Source organism: Staurois parvus, unplaced genomic scaffold, assembly GCF_062004578.1.
Source record: "Staurois parvus isolate SC_StPar_1 unplaced genomic scaffold, SC_StPar_1.0 ptg000236l, whole genome shotgun sequence".
Taxonomy (NCBI): Eukaryota; Metazoa; Chordata; class Amphibia; order Anura; family Ranidae; genus Staurois; species Staurois parvus.
Window position 1 is genome coordinate 1,104,560 of NW_028318032.1, and position 13,327 is coordinate 1,117,886.

At 39.7% G+C, this 13,327-nt stretch overlaps 1 protein-coding gene across 3 annotated transcripts in view; it reads left to right on the forward strand.

The window, feature by feature from the left end:
* USP54 (ubiquitin specific peptidase 54) overlaps positions 1-13,327 on the forward strand; it is a 145,238-nt gene that overhangs the window by 24,412 nt on the left and 107,499 nt on the right. Inside the window, exon 1 of one of the 3 annotated variants that reach the window (XM_089680201.1) lies at positions 3,400-3,474. The exons of the other annotated variants lie outside the window; for them this stretch is intronic. The gene's annotated coding sequence lies outside the window, so the exon portion shown is untranslated. Of the gene's footprint in view, positions 1-3,399; positions 3,475-13,327 lie in introns of those variants that run through there. 3 annotated transcript variants of the gene reach the window in all.

Here is a 13,327-nt window from a genome sequence, read left to right on the forward strand (position 1 = left end):
GTACTGAAAGGCCAAGTTCACCTTAAACAAATTGGCTCATGCAGGCAAGTCACCCGAGTAGCTTAAGTTAGACTGTGCCAAATGTAAAAATACCTACTTATTGGCCATCCATGAAGCCTGCTGAAATACTTCCAATATTTTCATTCCTACCTCCTGGCTTATTTCGAGGACATGGGTAAATTGGGCATGGGCAACAAAATGATCGCTGAGCCTTCTGATTTAGTTGTCCACAAAGCAGGAAGCTAATTGGGCATTTTATTGTAACCCAGACTATGAAATGCAAATTCTGGTGGGTATCCGCAACTGGCGAGTCTTTACTGTTACAGAAGAGAGCATACTGTTCATGCCCAACTTTTAAAGTTGCACTCTATATTCTTTTTGCCTGTGTTTACAGATCTGCAGTGCTAAGACGTGCTACATACAGTATATAATGAAATTCAGCTAGTAAGTTATTGGGGATCAGTTCTGGTAAAGGGCATGGTTACGTTTCTGTGATGAGTTGGGAGCAACTGGTAAGCAGTCAGATTTTGCATCCTGTTTCTGGAAGGAGAAGCTTGACTCCATCACATTTCTTGCAAATAATTTGTCGTGGCTAGGGGTCTTAAACTATGGGCAACATACAAATCCTGATGATATCTGGGCTGGCAATAGGATTAAAGCCCAACACCACAAAGCTATATTCTGATATGTACAGCAGGGAGACGCACTTCTAGCTCCCTGCAGCATTAGCTCTATGAACGACACCAGTTCTGGTGTTGTGCCTTCACCCCCTCACTCTGTTGTGCCATTCACAAAGCACAGTAATAAGGTGGGGGCACAACCTCAGAACTGGTCTCGTTTATAGGGTGAGAGCAAGAGAGTACTGTGCATTGGTGCGTTTTTGAATGAGGGGTGAACGCTCGCTCTGGTTAGACTGGAGGCAAGTACTCTATGGCACATCCTAGCAAAGAGGCAGAATGGGGGAATGCTAATAAAGGTTGTTCTTTGACCAGGCCTTGGATGTGCAGGAAAAAAAAAAAAAAACTCTATATATATATATATATATATATATATATATATATATATATATATATATATATAATTTTTTTTTTTTTCAACCAACTCTGGCCCCTAACTACATCAGTTTTACAGTCTGTTTTGTGCAAGAGGTGGCCTTTAATACTGCTCAGAGGGAACTGAACGAAAAATCTGTCTCTGTAATAGCATTGTTACATACTTGACTGCTTGATCTGCATTTGGCGTGTACAGTCTACTGTGGTGAAAATGTAGTAACCATAAGTGCTTCTGACTTTGTTTGTAGAACAATGTAACTCGCAGACAAAACATTCATGGAGTAACAATATGTTTGCCGTCTCCCAACACTGGTAAACTGTGAAAAGTGCCTGTTCCTGACGCACCAAGCCAAAACGAGCCATCTGTGTCAAAATCCACCACATTTAAAATGTATATGCTCTCTTCTTCACAGAACTAGGTGCAGATGGTCACATTGCAGTAATACGTTCTCTGTATCAGTTGCTGTGGGTAACCCAATAATATCATTTAGCTTTGGGCTAATTAACTAATGACACTTTTTTTCCGCTTAAGTTCCTTTTCAGCCACTTGTCAAATGTCAGAGAATTGTAAGAACAAAGTGTATTGTTAACATTAGTTTTTCCAACATTGTGAGTCTATCCAGGTATTATGAAAACATGACATTGATTTACTATGCCAATATGTACTCCTTAAAATAAAACATGGATTGCATTTTTAAATGCAGCTAGTGTAGGTCCTCAGACTGGGAGAGGAAGGTGTAACTCTAGGAACCATATAGGCTCTGTAGCATAGTACAGCTGTTGTTTTGTTACCTTGCGGCTTGAGCAGAGAGATGACCTCAGCAGCTTGCTGCTTCTTCATTGTTCAGTCAGCAATCTGGTTCTTTCTGTATTGCACCCTTGTGCAGTCTGTCAGGGGTTGCTGAACCCTTGCTGTCAACATATAGTAATTTTGGTTGGTAAAACAGTTTCTTTTTATGTAGAACTCCAGGAACTCTTTATTAGCAGCTTACATTGGTCCATCTTGGCATGATAATACATATCTCTGGGGATACTAAAAACCAGTGCGTTCTGCACTGCATACTTTTATAGCCACAATCTTCCGGGTCCTTCTCAAGTGGCTTCCCCTATGTACACAGAACATGGATTGCTTGCTCAGCATTGCTGCCATTCAGGAAATGCCATGCATTTTGTTTTTAATTAAAACTCCAATTGGATGAGGGAGAGAGGAAGAGCAGATGACGTCACAATCTACCAGGGTCCAGTCAGGGAACACCTGTATTTGTTGAAAAAAATCCAAGGTGTTGTCTGAGTAAATGCAATGTTAAGTGATTGACCTTCATCCCCCTCCCCGCAATCCCAGCAGCAGCGTTGACGTTTTTATTTATTTTTTGTCTTTTCTTAGTGCTGAGTTCAGCCAGAAGACAAGATGGTCTTCTGATGTCTGTTCTGACAGGGAGGAAAACAAAAGTAAACAATAAAAATAGTCACCCCTGAGAGGAATATTAAAAAGTGGAACTTTAGTTATTACAAATACCCTGTTTGGATTGTAGTGCATAAGCATTTCAATGACCATGTGCTGTTCAGGATGTTACTATGGTACACAATACAAGCAGCCTTGCTGTTAATGAATTCTAAAAGGAGGAAATACTATATAAAAGGAGGAAATACTTTAGTTCCCGTGTGTTGTGTGTGTTTGATTGTCATGTAGGTTATTGACCCCGGTTTAGGAGCTATTACAGTGATTACTCAGCAGATAGAACAATTAACACACAACATAGCTCTTATCTGTACTAGAAGTTGTGTATGAGTCACGGTTCATATCGACTTCCATTTCAATGCAGTTCAGATGTCCATTATCATCACATCGGTCTTCTATATAAATGACATGTCATTTGAGGCACATGTTCTTCTGTTCACATAAAGTATAATAGTGAATTTCAGGGTATAGACAGCCAAATGAAAGCAGAATATTTTCATTCAATGCTTATAAATATTCCGCTGTTCTATGGCTGCGGTAATAAATGAATAGTGTTGCAGAATCCGGCATGCTTAGCAGGCAGAGCAGCAAGCATCTTTTTGCAGAGGCCTGTGTGAAGCTGTCATGTGTTCACAGGCCCTCGAATATTGCCTTTTACTGACCCACTTACTGCAAAGGAATAGGCGGCACTGTGTCTCTATTAGCTTCAGCTGCCAGCATAGTGATGCTATTGCACAGCTGTATCTAGCTGCCACAATCAGAAGTGCTATGGTTAATAAAAGAGGAGGGAAAACGCAGTTGCCTGCTATTGGCTGTCTATTTTAGGTAATAACTGCTATTGCTCTGTGTGATGCTGATAATACTTTGAATAGAGATTCCCGTGGTAGATGCTGCACTGTTGTCTAGGGTAGAAGAAGAATGCAGCTGTCTGTAAAGATTCTGCTCACAGAGGACTGTGTATGTGTATGTATTTTATATTTATCTGTGAAAAATGTTAATAAATGCAGTGTTAATTTTTGTCCTTGCATTTCCCCTAATCTATCAAATAACTAGTATGATGAAACAATATATACAGTGGGGCTTTGAAATGGCTGAAGATAAGATGAACAGGTGTAGCAATGTCCGTTCTCATTGGTGCCTGCACAGAGTAGATGGTTTGTGTCTCTGTCAGCTCATGGGATATCAGCGTTATCATTAGCATAGCTGTCAGTTGCTTCAGCCTCAGGGACTGCAGGCCTGGGCAGGAGCACTCTTCTCTCTAGCGGAATAATCTCGACAAATCAGAAAGCACCACTAACCAATAAGAATGCACTGATGCTAGAATGGTTGTAAGTTGTCATGAAGACAAGTAATTTGCTTTAGCCTTGATTTGCTAATTTCTTGTTTTTGATTTTTTTTTTTCTTATATTTACAAATGCTGTATGTATGAAATGTTAGCACATCTGTTATACATTTGCTTGCATTTTCATGAGAGTAAGACTGCCGTGCTAAATATTATTAACCATGTTCTATGAAACCTATCCATATGTATCCCAGCAGATTTTTTTTTTTTCCCCCAGCTGACGTGCATATCTTCTTGGTAGTGCACGATGGATGAGAGGTCTGTTGAGGGATATGTACAGTATTAGTGGGTGAGCTCTCTGTTGATGAGTATATGCATTACTAATGTACTCCATTGAGGACTATATGCAGTATTGGTGGATGAGCTCTGTGTTGAGTGGTATGTGCAGTATTAGTGGATGAGCTCTTAATGGACAGCACATCCATTAACACTGCACATACCTGTCAATAAAGGAGTGTGTGCTTTATTAGTAGATGAGCTCTCCACTGAGGGGTATGTATAGTATCAGTGGATGACCTCTCTGTTGATGGGCATGTGCAGGAGTTCTCTGTTGGGAGGTATGTTAAGCATCATTTGATGAGCTGTCCATAGAAGGGTAGGTGCAGCATTGATGGATTAACTGTCTGTTGAGGGGTAAGTGCAGTATTGGTGGATGAGCTCTAAATTGTGGGGTTTGTGCAATATTAGTGAGTGAGCTCTTTGTGGAGGGGTATGTGCAGCATTAGCTGAGAAGCTCCCCGTTGAGTGGTGTGTGCAGCATTAGTGTATGTGCTGAACCAATTTATGAGCTGTCTGTGAAGTATTTGCGTGTATTGTTTCTTGTTTCTGTTTAACATTAAAGATGTTTAGTTTCGCCATATCCAGCTGTGCTAATGTTTTTTTTTTTTTTTTTTAATGCCTGTAGGGGCAACTTACCTTCCCCTTTTCAATAGGTGTCCGCTAGGGCTCACAGCTCTTTTCACCTCCAGGGGTTGCCCCAGGTGATGCAGCTGCATCTAGCCAGTCATGCGCTGCCATGTCGCCTAGCAACAGCCTTAAGGGGATGGCTTACTCTGTGGACAAACCTCCATCTAACATTTTGTGCATGCGACACCAAGCCCCTTACATGTTTACCAAGTCTGCCTACTTGTGTCTCTTCAGTTTCTAAGCCTCCTTATGTCTCTTCTGCCTGCACCTTGAATACACAGTTTGAAGCTATCTAGTCTGCTGGCTACCCTGTTAGTCCACCTACTGTTTCTGACTACTGGTTATCCTGGTACACTCCGGACCACTGGCATTAATCATGATATGCTCCATTTTCCAACTCTGCTCTTTGAGCCCTTGCTGCTGGACATCACTCCAGGTACACTCCTTTGCCAACTCTGCTCCTTCAAGGCCTTGCTGCTGGACACAGCTAATCCTAGTATGCTTTATTTGCCAGTTGCTGCTTCTCCAAGCCTTTGCAGGCACACGTCTGAATATCTTACTTCACTCCTGTCATCTCTGTTCCCTTACTAGTTGCTGCTCATTTCTGCCAGTGATCCTATCGTATCTTTCTTGTATACCTCCTAGTAATTGGGAATGGGACGCAGCTGAGTCCATACACCTGTGAGGGGTCCCTAGTAAATATTACCTGTCTTGGACTCCTCTCCTAAGCAGATCCATTTATAGTAAGGGTAGGTGCTGGTTCACTTGGTTCGTGACAGTGCTTTTCAAGCGTACAGTATTGTTATACAGGAATTTTTTTGTGCATTAAAACTTTCTTGTACACCCTCACACCTTGTATGCATATGCAGACTTTATTCATTTGAATACGAGCTGAAATCTATGCAAGCAAGCTTCATTGAAAGTTAAAAAAACATGTATGGGAAAACTTTTATATGCCAAGGGATTTGTAGTTCTGTTCAGAGTTGAAGAGCGCACAAAAACATGTTCATTATGGTGTAAATCCGTCCTTAAGGAGTAATAGTTGAAAGTTTTTGCTGTGGAATGAGTAGGGAAGGATTACAACCAGTTTTGTTTTTTGTTTTTTTTTTATATGTATCCAACTAGGTAGATTCATCTTTCCTAATTGTACTATGTCCAATCTCACCAAAAGAGAAAGCATTTCAGTAATCCTAAACTGTACACTTATCACAAAAAAGAGGATAAATGGTCCTATGGATAAAACAGAAATATTCAGCTTCACATACACTTTAAACACTTTTTAAATGAACTGTATGTTTTTGTAAATGCTTGTAGTCATAGTTTGCATATACTGTCCCTTTTAATGTCTGGGTTATATGTCATAGACAGCAACTGGTAATGTCATGACACAATGTTATGTAAATAATGAACTGTTTCTGGTTCACCCAGGCAGTTATGAATATTGATTGTTAAGTTCTATTTCAGTTGATGCAGTCAATAAAGGCAATCTAATAAAGAGAGCCAGTGGTGCATTTGGAAAACTGTCACAACAACTTCTTACTAGCTGTTACTGGGCTCATTTACCACAGTGCTTCCTGCAAATCTTCGGCTGAAAAAAATATTTTCATATAGTATTTACAGTGTTTTTCATACACTAATATGCAGCAATATCCAATAAGAAATTATGGTGTCTTTTTGGGTTCTTCAATTTATACCTAAGCCTAGTAATAGTTTTGTCACATGGGAACCCTGAACTATGAACTGCTTGTGGCCATTGTATTGGAAATCTATAACTTTATTTTTTGTATTTTTTATATTTCAACTATGCAAATTGTCTGTTTAACCTTCATTGAGGTCATCCATCCTTAGGTGCTGCTGTGTATTAGTATAGTAAAATAATGTGCAACAGTAGCAGTAATTATGGTGGATATTCAGTGAGATCAAGGGTCCATGCGCACTGTAGTGTGTGTGGTTAAAAAAAAAAAAAAAAAAAAAAAAAAAGCGCTCATACTTGGCATTTTTGTGCCGGCGTTTAGGAACGTTAGCGTTTTTACAAGCATTTTTACATCAAAATATTGATTGAGGTTGGGAGCCAAGCATCCGCGTTTAGGAGCTTTTAACATTTTTTTTTTCCTGCAAGAAAAATGCTCTTAACCACAAGCCAGAAGGGGTTTTTTTTGTCTCTGCCTCTAAATGCTGAACTTAAAAAATGCCTCTAGGCTACCTAATTTGCATAGACACGTAGGATAATATTGGCTGCTTCTAGCAGATATTTATTATGGAGACACTCTCCAAAGTTCTGTGCATCCCAATCTGCAATCCCCATCCCCCAAACAAGCAACTGTAAAGTTCCTATTTGCACTAAATCGCATAACAATAAAGCAATACATGTCACAGTGATAAAACCACAAGTTGGTTCAGAAACTTATGAAACAGTGAAAAATTGTGTATACTTCTGTCAGTGATATGAAAGAGCTGGTGCTTTAATAAAATTCAAATAAAAAACTACATTGCAATATTGGGGTCCATTTTGAAGTAGAAATGTTTAAAGAATCCACTCTTCTAAAGTGCTGGTGCTTCACACCTTTAAAAATGCATTCTGAGCTGTTCAAGATCAGGCATTCCCTACTACCTGGACATCTCCGTAAGATGCTTGCATCGGGTGCTGCAGCATGCATTCTAGCGCCTGGCGCTGGGACATTAGGTCAGTCTGCTGGACCCTGAAATTTGGTTCAAAGCCCACAAAAATCAGGGTGTTTGGGGATACTGTGGATATCCACTGCATAAGGTCCTTCTTTTTTGTAAACCACAGGAGCTGTGGGCTCTTCAGCAGCCGAGCACATTCTCTGTGTTTACTAGACTACCTCTCCAGTCCCAATAAATGTGTAACGGATTTGCATGTGTTTCTCGCTACCACCTCTGTAGCAATGGCTTCTGCATACAGTAAAACTCACTTTCTGCAAATGTTGCACTTGGCCTGTGGAAAAATCTTCAGCATTCCAATTATTACATTTGATTGCTCATTGACATAACATTCCCACTAAACATGTTTTTTTTATTCCATTTGCACTCTAATGTATACAAGTCACTGATTGAACACTAATAGTAGCTTCCCACGCATTAATGCAAACATGTTTTACATGATAAATAACCTGAGCACTAATAATAATAATAAAAAAAAAAATCTCGATCTGGTCGCCAGAGTTTTATTTCCTGTCGCTATGGCGACCTGGTGACTGGGAGCTGTCCAGCACTGGTAATAAGAGAGAAGCTGCACAGGAACTACAGAGTGTCTATGAACCCCAAATTGTAACTAGACAAATCTCTTTATCTTTATAAAGAAAACAAAAAACAGCTAGTGCCTAACTGAGTCATTGTAAATGTTTTATAGTGACCTAAGCTGTGTCAGTAACTCCATCACATATGTCAATTTTGTTTTTTTCATAGTTACACTGAAAGATTATATATAGCTAGTTTAAAAAATGTTAAACAGTTATATAAAAACATAATTAAAGAAAATATAAAATAAAAGTGGCCCTTAGCCATTATAAGTGAATATATAGAGTGTTTCTGTGTATTTCCTGCTTTTGCCTGCAGTTCATTTGCATCCTAATAGTACATACTGGGGGAAGATTTTTACTAAATTTGGAGAGTGCAAACTCCGGTGCAGCTGTGCATGGTAGTTAGTCAGCTTCTAACTTCAGCTTGTAAAACTTTGGCAATAATATTTATTTATTTTAGGTAGTTATAGCGCCACCAATTTATGCAGTGCTCTATATCTATCTATCTATCTATCTATCTATGTATGTGTGTGTGTTTGTGTGTGTGTGTGTGTGTGTATATTTATATATATATATATATATATATATATTACATTCACATCAGTCCCTAACCCTCAAGGGTCGTACAATCTAAGGTCCCTAAGTTACATTCATACATACACATACTGGGCCAATGTAGACCGGATCCAATTAACCTACCAGCATGTCTTTGGAGTGAGGGGTGTGGGAGGAAACCGCAGTACCTAAAGGAAACCCATGCAGGCGCAGGAAGAACATGTAAACTCCAGGCAGGTGGTGCCGTGGTTGGGATTAGAACAAGCGACCCTAGTCAGTGTTGTGGAAATTTTTGAACAAACTACTTGTCCAGGGACTAAATCGGTGTCCCAATCTACTTGTCCCTCATGACAATCTACTTGCCCTGAAAAAAAAAAAAAAAAAACATACTTTTTAACCAAAACTATATTTAAATCTGCTTTAAGTAATGTTTAAAAACAAAAGGGGCTTTATGGCGGCTTAAACGTTAAATATTTTTAACATTGCGCTGTTTATCTCCTCCTCCCCTCTCTGCCTGTCTACAGCACCGCACCCGGGGACTAGCAGGAAAGGGAGAGACCTTGCAGTATAATGAGCACCGATTGGCTGCTCGTCAGGAAAGGGGAGTGTCAGACTTATCCGTTATCCATTTCCCTGCCAGAGCTGTTTTTGCATTATTTACACACGTTTAAAAATCGTTTTAGGCCTGAAGATGACACAACCCCCCCAACATATTCTATATTTTCTGAAATCAGATATCCTAGAGAATATAATAGCGGTAGTTCCAATTTTTTTATGTCACACGATATTATCACAAATTAACACTTAAGTTAATTTTAGGGCACAAAATGCAATAAATTATCCAGTTTTTTTGTAAACTATAAAAGATGAGGTTGCAGCTAGTAAATAGATATCCAACATGTTAAACCTTAGATTTGCGTGTGCTCGTGAAATGGAAGCAAACTTTAGTACCCTATATTTTCTATAGGCGACACTTTTAAAGCCCCTTTTATAGGTCATCAATATAGTGTACGGAGGAGGTCTGGTGCTAGAATTATTGCTCTCATCCTGGCATGCGCAGCGATATGTAACGTGTATCGCAATCCACGTTTTCAAGTGTAGTGTAGCCGCCCGAGCATGTGCTTTTACGTGTGTGCGTGCGTTAATATGTGGGGGTGCCTTTAAAAATTTTGGGGGGTTATATGCTTGGGTGTAACTTCCATTTAAAAAAAAAAATAAATTTTTTTTAATCACATACGGGACAAAAAGTCCAATATGTGATGATTTTTGATGACAGGTTCTCTTTTTTGAGACATGCAAGGTCTAAAGACCCTGCATGTCTCCCCTGCACTACACTGAATGTAATGCAAAGCACATTGCAATGCATTACGTTCTTTCCCGGCTTCAGTGACCAGGAATCTGTCGAATAGGGACATTACTGTTTACCCGGAAGTGGCGACACTTTTAAAGCCCCTTATAGGTCACATCACTTCCGGGTCAGGAAAAGAAGGGGAGGGGAGCGGATATGTCCGCTCTCCTCCCTCCCCTATACCACAACCTGCGGTACCCACCGAACCAGTCTCGGGCTAGCAGATGAGCAAGTGAAGCTCGGGACATATAGCAGGGGCAGGGGAGAGGCTGGCACTGTGGGCTGTGTGGAAGCAATCGGATGGCAGCCCTGCTGCCCGAATGCTTCCACCTGACAGGTGAGCCCTGCTGCTTGCCTGTAGCAGGGCTAAAGGCCAAAAAAAAATACCTGCCCGTCGCCAGGAACTACATGTCCAGTGCGTTGGGTGATATGAATTGAACATCCCTGCTAGTACTGTCAGGCAGAAGTGCTAACCATTTAGCCACTGTGCTGCCCATAATACCGGGAAACTGGTTTGTATGTAGAGCTGCACCAGATTTTGCACTCCAGCTTTAATAAATCTCCACCACTGCGTTCATAGTAATGCAGCGCAACACAAAGCAGGTCAGAGGCAACCTCTGAACAAAAATACATTAATACAGTATACATTCTTTGGGGGAAGGGGGTTGTCAGCTGTCTCCATGCTGTTCTCTGGCAAGCTTCACTGTATGAAATCAGTTTGGTCATTCTACATATACAAGTATATAATAATTATCATTGCTTATTTCACAAACCATCATTCTTGGAATGGTTTTCCATATTAAAATCTTTCCTAGAATTTCCACTTGAAGATCACATACACTTGTTTAAAAGCTATTTCTCTTGTCATTCTGGAATGTGTTGGTTATAGTTATTGCTGCTGAAACAGAACCCCAAGGGAATATTCAAAAACATTATTTTTCAAAATATGCTTATAAAATCTATAATATCTAGGCCTTTGTATAATTAGACGTTTCATTTTTGTGTGCATTTTGCAAGGGGAGACTTGTCACGTTTGAGTTTTTTTGTGCTTCAATTCATTTCATTGGACAATTCGACTTGTGCTGCAGGGTCAAATGTCCATTACAGTGTATCTGTATCCACCCTTTTTTGTTTTTTCCTGTAGTGCATTTCTGTTCATTAGAACAAGATCATGATTGTGGGGGTGTGTGAACAAGGCCTAAGGAAGCAGAACTTCAGTAGGCATGTTTTTTTCTTTTACTTGGCCATCATATGGTTGAGTTCTATTACAAGGTTTAGCTTGTATAAGGTGGATGCTTCTGGCTATAAGGCTGGATTCTTGTTGCAGCGCTGCAGTCCCATGATAATGCACTACTGTACATTTGTGGTGTACTAGGTTGCAAAAAATAATACACGCAACTTTTTTGGTGCATTAAGCAGCCATGCAAATGACTGGGCTACCTTTACACAGTGCGTGACTCCAGCCTAAGAGCAATGAAGGTCAAATGTGGTGTGACTAACAGATTCTGAATGCATGATTTTGGCTGAAGATCCGATTTAAATAGACCTATTACTCTCGAAAAAAGCAAAACGGAATACCTGGCTTCATCATACCTCATACATCATACCTCTTTTTTGAGGATGGGGGAGGAGCAGCAAGTGAGATATATTTTTTCTTGCATAGCTGCTGCCTCTGTGTTTGTCCTTAGCTGAGTAATGTGGTTCCTCCCTCCACTCCCTATGTCACTACAGGACATAAGATGCATGACTGTCAGTGTTCACAGTCCAAACTCCAGCAGTAGTAACCTAGCACCATTCTTATAGAAATGGATTTATGCAGCGAGTTGATAGAAATTGCTGGAAGTGCAGTCGCAGTCAATGATTTCAAGGAACATTTGATAGATAAAGTTACTGCACTCATTAAACTGTTCTTTGCTCCACTTTGACTTTGAGTAAACTAAAAGCCGCACAAGTCATGCAAATAAAATCTTATTTAGTAGGTTAGTAAATAGAGCAATAAGGTGTAGAGTAAATCATGGTATCAAATCGGAATTGCTTATTGAATCTCACTCCAATAAACTCTAATCTGGTTGCTGTGGGCCTCTGCACTGTCTGTCTTATTAAACTAATTGACCTATGTTAACACAAAGCAACACATATTGGTGAAGGTAATATTACATTAATCGGGAGATTTACTAAAACTGGAGAGTGCAAAATCTGGTGCAGCTGTGCATAGAAACGAATCCGCTTTTAGGTTTTATTGCCAAAGCCTAAATGAATAAGCTGAAGTTAGAAACGGATTGGCTACCATGCTCAGCTCACACCAGAGTGTGAGTGCTCCAGTGTTCGTAAATCTCCTAAGTGTAGTCATTTATTGTCTAAGAGCTCCTACAGTATCTCTGTCACCCAGAAATAACAATTGCTCAGTAACTCACGGATAGCTAATTATAGATGCTGAACGTAACACAAAGGTGCTGACTGTGCAGGTTTCAGAGCGCATTTGATAAATTAGTTGCAGCTAAAAGAGCATCAGTTCCCTTTTTTTTTTTTCTTTGTGAGCATTACAGTTATGGATCATCTGAATCAGTGTCAGATCTGTGTAATTCCTTGAGCTTTATTTGTTGACACAGTAAGGCTCCATTCACACTTGTGTGACTTGGACACCTAGTCGCATGACAAGTTACAGCCCATTGTTTTCACTTTCAATAAGTTTTTATTGAAATAATGTTGCAAAAGATGCAGTGGTTACCGTTTTTACATATGCTGATGGAAAAACAAAGTCAATGACTCGTGAATCAAAAGCGGCAAAACGTCATTTTCAAGAACTGTGATAAACAAGACATTCGGCATGCCAAATGTACATCGATCAATTTTATAGCAATGAGAAAAAAAACACGATATGGGTAACAAGAAAAAGTCCAAATGTCTATATTACAAAAGCAGACGCATGTAGGTGAAGTAGTGATTTGTGGACTACATCATTTAATAAACATACAAGGAGCAGGGCCCTCCTAACCCTCTTGTATTGAACTGTATCATTGCTGTATTGTCTCCCTTTATAGTTTAAAGTGCTGAGCAAACTGTTGACGCTATATAAATCCTGTATAATAACAACTTGCACTCCTGAGGATTTACCCCCATTAATGACCTTGCCTCTTTTTGCTACTCGGCGCTGCACTAATTCAACTGATAATTGCGCGGTCGTGCAATGCTGTAACCGAACGAAATTTACTTCCTTTTTCACACAAATAGAGCTTTCTTTCGGTGGTATTTGATCACCTGTGCGCTTTTATTTTTCACGCTATAAGCAAAAAAAGACCAAACATTTTGAAGAAAAATATATATAGTAAACTCAAAGTTAGTTATAAATTTTGGTCAAAATGTATTCTGCTACATGTTTTTGGAAGAAAAATCCCAAAAAGTGTA